The sequence below is a fragment of the Saccostrea echinata genome, unplaced genomic scaffold, assembly GCF_033153115.1.
Source record: "Saccostrea echinata isolate AGI-Se365-2 ecotype Australia unplaced genomic scaffold, CSIRO_AGI_Sech_v1 ptg000052l, whole genome shotgun sequence".
NCBI classification, from domain to species: Eukaryota; Metazoa; Mollusca; class Bivalvia; order Ostreida; family Ostreidae; genus Saccostrea; species Saccostrea echinata.
The window spans coordinates 11,668,128-11,682,282 of NW_026889801.1; the positions used below are offsets into that span (position 1 = coordinate 11,668,128).

The following is a 14,155-nucleotide window of genomic DNA, read 5'->3' on the forward strand; positions in this document are numbered from 1 at the left end:
ACATTACTGAACTGTATACATGATATACATATGCATATTGACTAGTAACCAAGTATCTGTATGACTAGATGACTAATAAAATGACTTTAAACACAGTATTGCGTTTAATACATAATGAGTTATTAATAATCACTCCTGATATATAAGACTTAAGACTCAACTACCTATAGACTGACGATCGACTTCATAAAATGACATGAATTTGATATAAATGCATAATCTGTTAATCCGCATTAGGCTTATACATGAAAGAGACAAATAACTGGACAAATCCATTCAATTCTATCAAAGATAAATACAAATAGTACATATTTTTTCTGAAAATCCAATGACTGTAAATTTGGCGCGAAGCGATCACTGTAAACAATCATTCCTACACATCATGACAAAATAAGCAAACAAATCCTACATTACTTCATGTCATAGCAAATTAATCTGCTCTCTGAGTAATTTATCATAAACTAATATTTATAAATCATAGGCATTTGCAACATAAACAAGGTAAACTTACATCGTGGCACCGATACATCTGCCCAACAAAACCATGCTTGATAAACCGGAAATGCACAAAACACAAAAGAGTGGGTGCACTAATACCCCAAAAAACGATCATGCGGCGCACACTAAAAACCGCAAAAACTTAAAAAATCATTTAAACAAGAAAAAACATAATACATGTGACTTGACAATACCCGTACAATGATCTGTGGAAATCAATAAAACTTCTTTAGAAAACAAATCTTATTTGACCTATTTGTTGAGGTATTGAAACCAACTGCAATTTTATTTTCTATGGTTGGAGATTGATGCCGTTGCAATTGATATCTAAATTTAACAATATTTTTGTTTTGAAATAAATGCCTCTCACACATGACTTGTAACGGAAATATCAAAAAGATCCTTAACACAGGGTTCAAACGGAAAAAAAGTTTATTTGCTTCTATTTACTCCCGTTTTATGTAATCTGGAAATGCCCTCGTTAGTATTACTTTTTAAATAACCTTATCGATATTTTATGATGCAGTTGTTTTATTGAATCATAATATAATCTTTTTTGAATATGGAGCAGACTTGCTTGTTGGGGCTAAGTAGTTTTACTTAGCAAAATGTAAGTGAAGAAATTCTACCAAAAATGCTCTGCGAGGCTTCTAACTGCAATGAAATATATGATATTTTATACAATGTTTTTAAAAGATTCTTTTTTACATTTTTGTTTCTCTCTCTATAAAGTGATGTGACTATACCAAAAAATTGAAACTTCTCAGTTGAAATTGAGATCAAAAGCTATAATCGGTAAAAGATACACATGTATCAAAATATACGAGGGCCGTTCAAAAATTACTCGGACTTTGCTTTTGTTTACTTTTACTGACGTCAAATAACTATGAAATTTTACAGAAACATTTTTTTAATGATTTTAGTAAAATTTTGGAACAATTTTTCGATAATAATTAATTTCTCTTAAAATTATTGCTGTTTTCATATTGCCGATGGTGATGTACGGAGCACGGCCCAATATTTGAAGAACGAACTCTCCGAACCCATAATTTTTCTCGTTGGTTTTATATAATTCGCGAGATTATTCGACAATTATCTCTTAAGATTCTTTATATTGTTACATTATTTTGAATTAAAATTATTGAGGTAATACTTGAGGTATTAACAGAAATTTTGTTATTTTTCTCCTATGTGTTCCCTATTAAAAACAACTGCTTAAATGACGTCGAGTGATTCGACGGAGCAGCGCACGTTTTTCAAATTAAGTGTAGAATATGGAACACGCCAACAGAGACCCAAATATACTTGATGAAACATGTAGCAAACAAGCGATAAGCCAGACATCTGTCTTCAAATAGCACAAGAAAAATTGAAACGGTAGGACCTTATATAATACATGGGGGGGGGGAGGTCGGAAGAAGATCATCGACAAAAACTTGATCTGGACTGTTACCCTTTTTCATGGCGACCGACGTCACAGAATATTTCAGAGGTAGTTGCAGTTTTGGGGTTTAAAAACAAATAAGATTTAAAATAAATCACTTCTTTTATAGTTTCCAAGCTGGTTTAGAAATGATATGTAGATGTTTATGATGAGTGGATAAAGTAACACAAACTGTTTATCAATCGCAAAGGAGAAGACTATTTGAGAAAATGAGATTGCATATGTTATATAATGTCGTGACATCGCAAGGTCTGAAGTCATCACTCAAAATTGATATTCATTTACAATATATTGATATGAAATGTTGTTGACCATTAAAGTAATGATTCTGTAATAATACGTGACTTTTTGTGTGTTTTTGTCGTCATATATTTCTTCTCTGCAACAAGTCCGCGTATTTTTTGAACGCCCCTCGTGTATTATCCAGATATTTCCCTTATTAAAAAAAGAGGTAAGAGCACCTTGCAGATTAGAATAACACCGAGACGCATGATGAAACTGGAATTGTAAGGTTGAGATATTTTCAATTTCTAAGTAAATATTCAACATTTTTGATATCTAAATTTTTGAGTTTGAAAAACCACTGCAACCAAAAGTAAATTCACTTAGTCTTTCTCCTTGAAAATGCTTATTTACCCTTTTTATTGATACCTTGTACTGTCTCGTGATTAGCAGACAGATAAACACGCATCTACACAGAATATTCCAAGTCCATATAAACTGATGAATTTATTGACTAAAATGTAAGATGGCATGTGGTAAAGGACTACAAAGAAAACAAAGGGACTAATAAGAAAATGTTCACAATATAACATATACCAAAAGTGTACGACTTAACCAACTTTGATAATGACTGTTATGGCGTTCCATAGAAAAAATGTTTCAAACAGCAATGTATTTATCTTAAATTCTACTATTTGCATAAAATTATATTCTAACAAGCTACTTTACATCATTTTTATCCAAGTGAAAGAAAGCAATATAAATATTATGCTACTTATAACAAGTTGTTTATCCTAGATATAGTAATGACAACAATGGCGTACCGTACTTCGTGCACATGCGGTTACCGAAAATCATAATTTTCTATCATTTAATTTCACGACTGCAGCTATGCATTACACATCAAATGAAGTACACATAAAAGAATAAATTTACAAATGTATTCAATTACTTACACAGTGATTTCCCTAATCTTCCAAAAAATTAACAGCTAAACAATGGGTCAGCCTCATGGCTTCTAGAACAACTTGTATTAACAACTCGTACCTTTAATAATTCGTACGAAGGACGGAACATACCTTAAATATGCATGCAGTAAATTTTTTTTAATAAAAATTTATTTACATGCAACCAAGAAAAAATATTTTAGTTTCCTAAATGTAATTAATTTTTGTAATTTTAGCGCTTTTTTCACCCCCACCCCGAATTTTCTTTTCATTTTTGAATGAATAATGGATGTAGCATAATATATGTGAAAAGCAAAAAATTTTACTCTTCAGTTTTTTTTTTTTTTTTTTTTTTTTTTTTTTTTTTTTTTTGATTTGCCAATTTCTTGATTTATTAGGTAGTTTTAACATACAGTTGTGTGTAAAATCTCGAAAAATGGTCCATATTTTGAAATTGTCCCCACTCCACTACAATCATTGCAAGGTAACAAATTTCATCATGCTTTTTCTTAGTATAGTACGTGAAAATATACATCATTCTAAAATTCAAAAAAATATTTACCGGTCCATTTTCGTAATTTACAACAGTTACTAGATTGGACCTCGTTAAGTTATTTTTTCTTGATTTAACTTAGAGAGTCTGATATGCTAAAAAAAGACGGAAATGTCTTATGGCCTTTGAAGCATTTCTCTAATTTAAGAATGTTTGTGTGAGATAAAAACCACTCGATATGCTAAAAATTAACCGCATTGTATTAGATATTCGAAGAGATTGGATCAATTTGAAATGGAGATCAGGGTTGATTTTTTGAACACAGAAGACGTTTAGAGCCGAAAACAATGTAACAAATTATGATACAGACAATGTAGTAAATAATATTTTAAAAATGGAAAAAAATCAAACTTTACAAACGCAGACAAAAATTGGGCACAACAGGTATACTGTAGATTCCCTATTTTACGCAATTACTTTATATCGCGAAATGACTCTAAAACGTCATGTCGCACAACTTTAATTCACGTGTGGACTGTTGATCAAGAGATTTTACATGTACATGGATTTCATCACCAAAAGAAAAAAAAAATAAATAAATAAATAAAAGCAATTAAATTTATTTTGCGAGTGCATCTTCTCGCGAAATGTCGGGGTAATTAATTCCTAGCGTATATTTAGTAATAACAATTATGGACAAGTCTCAGTTACGTTAAAATTAATATTAAGTTCTAATTACAGTTATTGAGAATAACTGTTATACTTATAAAATCTTATTGCATCTGTAATAGATAGTTTTGAAAATTATTATCTATTTTTATTATTCTGTACATAAATATGTTTTGTACATGTGACATTTAACTTAGACGTTTGAAAAATAATCACATTTCTTTTCTTTTGTCCAAGTAACCGTTCAATTTTGAAGGATATCAGTACTGAGACATTCCGATTTTACAATGTTTCTTTTTTATCAGACTGACACTAATATCAAACTGTTGCTCACAGATATCGGACTGCCAAAGGTCATTTTGCAGACTGTAGGAACATCACAGCTATGTTTTAAAAATACATTTATACTATAATATAAGAAATGTGTTTTATTAAATATGCACCGTAGTTGATATGTAACGATATATGAATAAGTATTGCTATGGAATACTCATTCAATTTGAAAACCAACAAATAAGACAGTTTTATAAAAGGATAATCATGCTTTGTGAAAGTTTTGATTTCAACACTCACAAACCCTGTGCAATATCAGGTGTGATAAACTGCTCAGTCTCATATTCACACATGTCCTGCTCAATGTCAGTTAAAGTTTCCTGCTTAGTAGTAGGCTTAATATTCTGATCAAAGTCAGACAAAACATCCCGCTCAATAAGTTTCTTTAATTTTTCCCAGAAATCGTCATACGCGCATGCTTCACTGGGATACTCTGAGTTGGAATTATGTTTCAAAATTTTCTGCAATACTTTAAGGTCTTTTCCCGTTATTTCGTTAGAAAATAAGACAATATGAATGAAGTTTAAGCTTTTTCCTCTGTCTACACCTTCACATCTTGCCATATTGATTTCATACACTTGCATTTTGGATTTTAAATAATTTTCAGAAAGCAAACATATCACACGTCTGCAATTTTGCATGATCTTCATTATGATGTCATCCTGCCGTTGTCCTGCTTGCCCAACATGGTCACGGTCACGAATGAAAAGTCGAATGTTTGACTGATTTTCAAGACGAGGGACCATTTCTTCTGTGACAAAAGTATATTTGTCATCAGAAAAAGAAATAAAGGCATGGTACTTATAATTCATAGCTCCTAATTCTTTTGAAGAGGCTCCAATTCTCTTCAATCTTTGTTAAGTTTTGAAAATGAAATATCTGATTTTCCATTTATTTTTCACAATTATAATGCATAAAATCATGCCCATGAAGAAGGCAGTTGAAACAGATATTAATATATAATTCATCAAAGGTGACCTACAGTTTCTCTTCAAAGACAACAGAGACGAATCAGCATTTGAGAACTCAAATACTCTTGAACTCGCCACTGAGCACTGATATGACTCAAACTGTTTGAAATACATTTTATAGGTAGTTATCCAAAATAGAAACTGTAAGTTTTCGCATGAACATAAAAGTTTGTTATCAGAGATATCTACTGTTAAATTGGAAAGTAAAAATAGTTTTTCAAAAGAACTCTGCTGATTTATATCTATCGTCGTGATCCTATTTTGAGACAAGTTTATAAATTTTATTTTTTTCATGTGTTCGATTTTCACTCACCATTCAGAGAGCATATTACCTTTTAAATTTAAAGCCTGCAGCTTTTTAAGGTTTTTAAACATTAAAACTGGCAACGTGTTAATGTTGTCATATGAAAGATCAAGTTCAAGTACAGAGTGTACATTTTCAAATATTCTCCCTTCAGTGTCATCTCTTAAATATTTGCCGATATCATTTTTAGATAATTTCAGGATTTCAACTCCGGTTGCGCATGTAAAAAATGATTGCGAAATGTATGAGCAAAAGTTATTGGAAAGATCAATAATTGTTGAATTCTGAATACCACGCACAGGCCCAACCCAAGAGTAAAAAAAGTTATCTTGTAAATATAATTCCCGTAAACTTTTGGAATTAATACCAAATTCTGGAACAACGGAAAAAAATCGACTCGAGTTGGCATAAAATATTTCCAATGACACTGGAAAATTAATTATAAATATCCCTAAAAAGTCATTACTATAGAAAAAAGATTCATTATTAATATACCCTTCATTTGTGTACATGTTTGTTGCTTTATCTCTTTCACCAACATTTTCTGAAAAGGGAAATTCACAGTCGTCGTGCTTTTCAATACAGTTTTCAAATATTGACCACGGATATGGTGCTGGACGAAGTTGGGCTTAGATTAAAGATACGGACACTATCCATAGTAAAGTAATCTATAATATATTTCCCTTGAGTCATTTTATTTTCTCCAAGTGATACTTTCTTTACCGAGTTGGGAAGAACTTTCAAAGCCCCAGCTTCAAATTGCTCTAGTCGGTTTTTTTCCATGTATATTTCGCTTATATTTGTGTCTTTTAAGTTTATTAAATGACGTGTGCGGATTATTGTCCCTATTCCGGTCAGACAGTTTATGCCATTTAATCGTAAAACTTCTATGGTTGTCTTGTTCAGATTCTTTGTGATGTTTGGAAGTGATGCAAATCCTATTCCCTTGTTATGTGACACATCAAGATGGTGAAGGAATGGCAGATTCCCAAATGCACCATTTTCAATATCTAAGATTTCACATGCCGAAACATCAATGTAAGTCAAATGAGGCAAATGTGTGAATAATCCCTTCGATATGTTTTTAAAGGAACAGTTTCCTGTGATTCCGGATAAATCTAAAACGTTCAAATCTGTTAATTTTAAGAATCCTTTTCCAAAAGTAATATTTCTTGGACCATCCATTTTCAAAATTTTCAATGCAGTTAACTCTCAAAAAGCATCATCTCGAATATATTATCCTTCGGATCAATGTTTCCCTTCAGACTTATCTCTGTCAACGACTTCAAATCTGAAAAAATTCCCTTAACGAACCATGAAATGTTAATGCGATGGTAATCCAATTTCAATGTTGCCAATCGTTGTAGTCCCTGAAACGAAATGTTACTCACCCGCTTAAGCTTGTTTCTGGAGAGATCAATATAATCCACATTCTTAGGAAAATTGTTTTCTATTTGTTCAATTAATTTGTTACTAAGGTCGATCCAGGTTGTTTTTTCATAAAACTTTGGAATTTTAAAGAGATTTTTGTGGGAACAATCTACCTATCTAAGTCTTGGCAAGTGCAATTCGCTGAACCGAAGTCACAAATGTAAGATCTCGAAGACGTCAGGTGTAAGAAAATGTGAATAACTATCATAAATACCTGAGATAAGCACAATGAATTAGTAGTCAATCCCATGATGTATTACAATTGTCCAGCATTGTAAAATTGCTGTAGGATTACTCTTCGCTTTTTTCTCCAACTTTTTAGGCATCAGGAATATGTATTAAATGGATTATTTTATGTCTCGTAGTTTTGTCTCCAGGCGATGTCTTTTCTTTGTGAGTATTAGTCAAACAAAACTGAATGATATATATAACCTTTGATCGATCCAACATTCGGGAGGTTTTTAATCATGTCATTGTCCACTTTAAAACAAGGTCTCTGAAGTAAAGAGTGCACTTTGATTTGCAGATGTAAATGCAAAATGCTATAAATTTTGATTTAAAAATACCTTTAAGATATCATTCAAATGTGGTTTTGACTTTGAATCTAAAATTAAATTGCTCTACATGTATGTTTATCGAAATCGATATCATACACTACAAAAGAAGTAACATTTTAATCATTTATCAGATTTATTAAGATCTTCAGTTGAGGCGGGAGACTTGCTTATATTTCTGCTGTTTGATTTCCATTCAACTTTTCTTAATATAATTATTCTTACCGATTTTGTCGACGACATTTCTCCTAAATGCGTCGATGGATTTTCATTAAAGTCTCAGCAATGATGGAAAATCATATGATTTTAAGACATTGTTATTATTTTGATGACGTCACTTCCGGTCATCAGTAATTCCCGATTTTCTTTTTTTAATTTGAAAGGCAGTTAGGATAAGACTGTCCGAAGGCTTGAAATGCGATAAATCATATTGTTTTATTTGGTCTGTGTCGTGATTTCTATTTGTAATGTATGTATATATGATCATGAACAGGCGACTTGCGAAGAGAGTTTTATCAGGTATCAAAACAATATTTTTTATTGTCACATGACATCGGTGATCACAAGACGGTCACTTATAATTATTCCGAAATGCTGCACAAAAACACATCGGCACAAGTGATAAACAAAATTATTGGGAACTTTATGTTATATGAATCAATTTATCATATCGTATTGTTTAAATAAAGTGCTGGGGACAAGTCTGAATTTTATTTATATAGTAAATTTTTCATGCAAACTTCATCTTACCAACTCATATTCATGAGGGTATTTTTCACTCTTTATAGCAATTTATATAAAATACTAGTAGGCTATAAAGCAAATTACCCCCCCCCCCCCCCCCCAGCAAGATTCAGTTAGAGAACATACTAGTCTTGTAGATTCACACAGAATATCTTCAATGTATCCCTATATATGCCAGTCTAATTTATACACGATGTTTAAATTCTTACCCTGTCTGCGTATGTGTAACGGAGAGCATTTCATATTCTGCTTTTTTGGTTATTGTCTGAATGCACTAGGTCTCAAACAAGAGAAAGAAATCACAATGTCAATGCAAATATTCACCATTATACTGAAGCTTATAAACAATCCACACCTGCTTTCAACACCAACGTAAAATAAATTGTACATTTCATAAGACAGGAATGTTAAAATTTATGACAATCTCTCCATCCTGTCAGCCCAAGTTTTGCAGTAACATTACGTCACATGCTATTATGACGTTATATCTAGGTAGTTCAGACAAGTTACTACTGTAGGTGCACTGAGATATTTTACGGACAACCTAATCCTAGCCGCGAATTTTGTCTGTGTCTCTCCTCAGAAACGGCTTAAGATACAGTCATGAAACTTTCAGGGATAACAAATTTTGAATTGTAAAATTGCATCTGATGTTTTGTTTTTTTTTTCGTCATCACGTCATTTGTTCACCGGAAGTAGTTTAAAAATATGCAATTTTTATTTTATTTTTTTATCATTTTTAATTTTTTATAGCATAGCTAATTGAATATTGCAAGTCATTTCATTTCTACCGGATGTTGGTTCTTTTAAACCGGAAGTTGTCCAAAAATGCGTTTTTTCATCAAAACTTCCAAGATATATTCGTACACACTCATTGCACTACTGGCTTTCAAAACCCCTGTCCGTATGTAAATCCCCTGTCTTTCTCTGTAACCTACAGCATTTCCACAACTATCTACGGTATATCAACAGTATGGCACGGTATGTCTCCTCTGTATAAACAGTAATTCTCAGTATGCCACTGTATGTATCCCCAGCATGCCACAGTTACCTACAGTAGGCCCAAGTAGCCCCAGTATGGCTACTGCTTCAAACAGTGACCTACAGTATGCCACAGTACATGCCCTAGTAGGCCCCTGTATTGTTCACCGAAGCAAAACTGAAGAAATATACAAACTTCCAGGGGCACTGTTTATCGAAGATGTGGGGTTGCCAGTTCAGTACACATGGTTATTTCCTTGAGAAAATTTTGAACATTACTTTGTACACACATCTGGAGTCAACTGATACGGGTCTTGTGATCCATATTGCACCCCTAATTTGTTCGGAACCCTTTATTTTTCGGTGTTCTGCAAATTATAAAACTCGAAGAGATCCTAGAAGCTCTGACAGAGCTCTGGCGAGATTTGGCTAGACTACAGCGAGATAAGGTAAATCATTCACGGAAATGTGGCAAGGAAGTGACTTCCACGTGGAGACATGGTAAACAGAAAGGTTATGTTGTGTTTCAGTTTTCACTACTGTATAATATCTTTGAAATGTACTTCAGTCTCTATTCATTAAAACTTCAATAAGTGTTCCCAATGAAATTATTTTCTGCAGTTATGTATAAAATTTCTTTTTGGACAAAAATACTTGAATGGAAACTGGGATTATATTTTTTGGAGTCAGATTAGCAAATGAGGTCCAGACACGGCTTATACTGAAAAATCAGCTGAATGAGTTGAATTGCATTATGGGTTACTACGGATGCTACAGGAATTTTACGCTTGTGAAACAACCCAAATCTACAGGCAATCGGAAAGGCACAAAGACCTTTTTTCCATGCATTTCGTAGATAAAAAGTAATCTGTCATTTTTATTCTATTATTCCCATGCTCACAATTACAATGAAGTGCATTGAAGTGGTAAAATTTCCCGTTTGAATGGAACGTTTTGAGCTTTCTTTACCGTTGATTGTCATATAATGACACGCCCATTTCTTTAGAAAGGAAAAAAACGGTCAAATGATTCATTTGAATACCTGTTTGACAGGTATTCCATAAATACAATAGGCAATCAAATTGAAACAGCAAGTAAACACGTGTTCGCCCGATACATTTGTTGTGGTAACACCAATAAACATGATAAATTCATAATTAGGTACATATGCGTTTCAATAAAGCTGAGAGTCTCTAACTCTCTCTCCTAACTTCGTAAAATCTCCATTTCAGTGTACTCATGTTGCTAGTGGCAGAGAGTGGGGAGTCTTAAAGCTTTACGACGAATATTTCTTTATCGTTTCTAAAGAAATGGGCTGCATGTCAATATGTAACAATTGATGTTCGATAAGAAAGACCCCAATTTTTCCGTTCAAACGAAAAATTTTACCACTTCAATGCACTTCATTTTAAAAACAATTCATTTGTTAAATAAAGTGGAATTCTTAAAAGCGTCTGTATTCCTTTGTTGTACTATCGGTGAATACAATTATCAGATTGGTCCCCTTGCCAAAAACACATCTGATCACTTTGTTGTTCATTTAACTGTTTAAATGCCTAAGAGATGCTGCTCGTTTTCCATAACCTTGGAGTGCTGGTGTTCTGAACATGGCACATACTACAATTTATTTTATAAAGTTTTCTAGTTAACTACGTGACAACAAATTGCAAACGCGCATGACATCTTTCGTAGTTTCTAATCATTGTGTTTTTTCATAAAACAGGTTTTTATATTGGTTTTTAGCAGTCCATTTAATATCGATCGTAGATTGACCTGACCCGGGGGGGGGGGGCACAATGGGGGATCAAATTTTTAACAAGGGAATATATAGGAAAAAAATCTTTAAAATCTTTTGCTCAAGAACAGCAAAGCCATTTGTTATATTGATATGGAAGCATCCTCAGGTAGTTTAAAATTCAAGCCCCCCCCCCCCCCCCCCGCAACATTTAAACTTTTCTATACTGAACTGATTTGTTCTTTTTCCCAGCCAATGTGCTCAGGTGAGCGATGTGGCCTATGGACCTGTTTTTTTTTTTTTGGGGGGGGGGGGGTATTTTTAATGTCAGGTATGTATAAACTAGGACCTCGCTTCTGCTATTCACTTTTCAATGCATATCTGCCATAATTTCTACAATAAACAGATTTGATTTTATACATTTTATATAACAACCATTCCATATATAGTAGAAACATTACCAATCGTGGTTGCAACACTTACTCTATTCTTTGAAGTTGCAAATCCTTTTTTTTCATGTTTTTGTATGATGATCATTTGGCTGAATGCCTAGCTGATTGATTAAAATGCATGTTTACAAAAATTGCGTTTTTACATGTATATTTGTTCCTCTTCAGTAAATTGTAATTAAGTCATTGTGTTTCTATTCTCTTTGCAGTAAATCAGTACATAAAACCATAATAAGTAGGTAGATGCTTCATTAGTCTTCGTTTACTCTTCAAAGTACTAGCTGTTAATACTAATGTCTAGAATAATGATACCCAGTAAAGAGCCTAGGAGTTTGTAAAGTGAACATTTTAGAATGAGGATTTAGGATTTTACGATATTTATCATATACTGTTAGACGAAGGATAGATGTACATGTATCACATCGACATGACATTAACAGATATTGGTGGAGAAGTCCTTTCCCCAGTATTGTCGAGCATTTCATATCATGCGTCAAATAACGAATGCAAACAACTCCGCTTATTTTGGCGTTCATGCATAAAAGATGTATGTATACATGGAAATATAATTTTACCACCCCCCCCCCCACCTCCCCCGAAACAGCGTATACGTTAAAAGATTTTATTCAATCTTATAATACAAATAACTTTTACATGTGTTACAGAATTTCATTCTTATTTTCACTGTTTAGTTCAATGAATTATATAGATAATTCAATTATGCCAGGGACCTTAAATTTCAATCCGTTTGTCCTTAATTACAGATCAAAGAATAATATCAGATTTGATCCAGCTTAGCTTGGGTTGGTGTTGGGAAAATTGATAACCCACTCTAATTTATGTTGAATAATCGAATTATTGATTTTAAATGTTTGATTTTTTTGGCATTACTGTCACGTCTTTACTTAATTACATGTATTTACAAAGACATAAACTTTTAATTCTTCGGACCAGTCTACATTCCGGGAGAATTGTAATTCATGACTGCACGTGTCACAGTGTTCAAGATCTGTTTCATGCGCGGGTGTAAGGGGAAGGGGGGGGGGGTCGGGTGTGAGTTTTGGCCTCCCTGGAATTATTTAAGAGAAATGAATTTTCTTAAAATTTGTAGTTACCTTGCCCCCAGAAACAAGGGCCTCCTCTTATAATAAAAAGGAGAGTCGTATATCTGAAGAAAATTTAGTAAAGAAAATGTCTAAAGAGTCTCCCCCTCCATGAAAAAGGTTTCCCAGGACTGAGCAAAGATGTAATTATAATAGTTGATGTAAACAACACACACACCCACCCAACTTCTCCCGGGAAAAATATTCCTGGATCCGCACCTGTGTTTTCCTTGGTTTCGATATATATTTTTAAAGGACAACAAGATGTGTTTGTGAAACACTATGCCCCCGTATGGCAGCTTATGTCGAAGGTTAAAGTTTCTCAAATGCAAGTCGAAATCCAGGCCAAAAGATAAAAAATGTAGATACCCAAAGAAAGATCTTGTCTCAAGGAAAACATCTGTGAAATTTGAAAGACCTAGATACAACTGTTCAAAAGATATGGTGAAGGTTAAAGTTTTTTAAATAAAAGTCAAACGTCAAGGTCAAGGTCAAAGTGGTTGGTATCCAAAGGAAGATCTCGTCAGAAGGATTACATATGTGAAGTATGAAAGCCCTAGCACCAACAATTCAAAAGTTATGGCCAAGGTTAAAGTTTTTCAAAAGTAGGTCAAACTCCTAGGTCAAGGTCAAAGGGTCAAAGTGGTTGGTATCCAAATGAAGGTCTTGTCACAAGGATTACATATGTGAAGTATGAAAGCCTAGCATCAACCATTTAAAAGTTATGGCCAAGGTTAAAGTTTTTCAAAAGTAGGTCAAAGTCCAAGGTCAAGGTCAAAAGGTCAAAGTGGTTGGTATTCAAAAGAAGGACTTGTCACAAAGAATACTCATGTGAAGTTTGAAACCCCAAGCTCCAACTGTTCAGAAGTTATGGCCAAGGTTAAAGTCTCATAAAATTTTGTAAAAGTGGGTCAAACTCCAAGGTCAAGGTCAAAAGGTCAAATATGATGGTACCCAAAGAAAGGTCTTGTCACAAGGAATACACATGTGAAATATGAAAGTCATAGCTCCAACCAATCAAAAGTTATGGGCAAGGTTAAAGTTGACAACAGACAGACAGACAAAAAGACAAACAGACAAACAAACAGACAAACAGACAGACAGGACAAAAACAATATACCCCCGGGATCTTTCGATCCGGGGGCATAAAAAGTGTATGCATCTGCAGTGCCTTGGTATTTATAATGGAGTCAGAATTTTATCATCGTACGTCAAAAACTTTCTTCGGTGTTTGATTTCTGAGAATAAAATGTAACCAAAAAAAACCAAAAAAAAAA

General features: G+C 33.3%; 1 pseudogene; it reads right to left on the reverse strand.

Annotated features, from left to right (window-relative positions):
- Window positions 1-4,842: 4,842 nt before the first annotated feature.
- LOC133203963 (toll-like receptor 4) lies at window positions 4,843-8,109 on the reverse strand (annotated as a pseudogene).
- Between the last annotated feature and the right edge of the window lie 6,046 nt (window positions 8,110-14,155).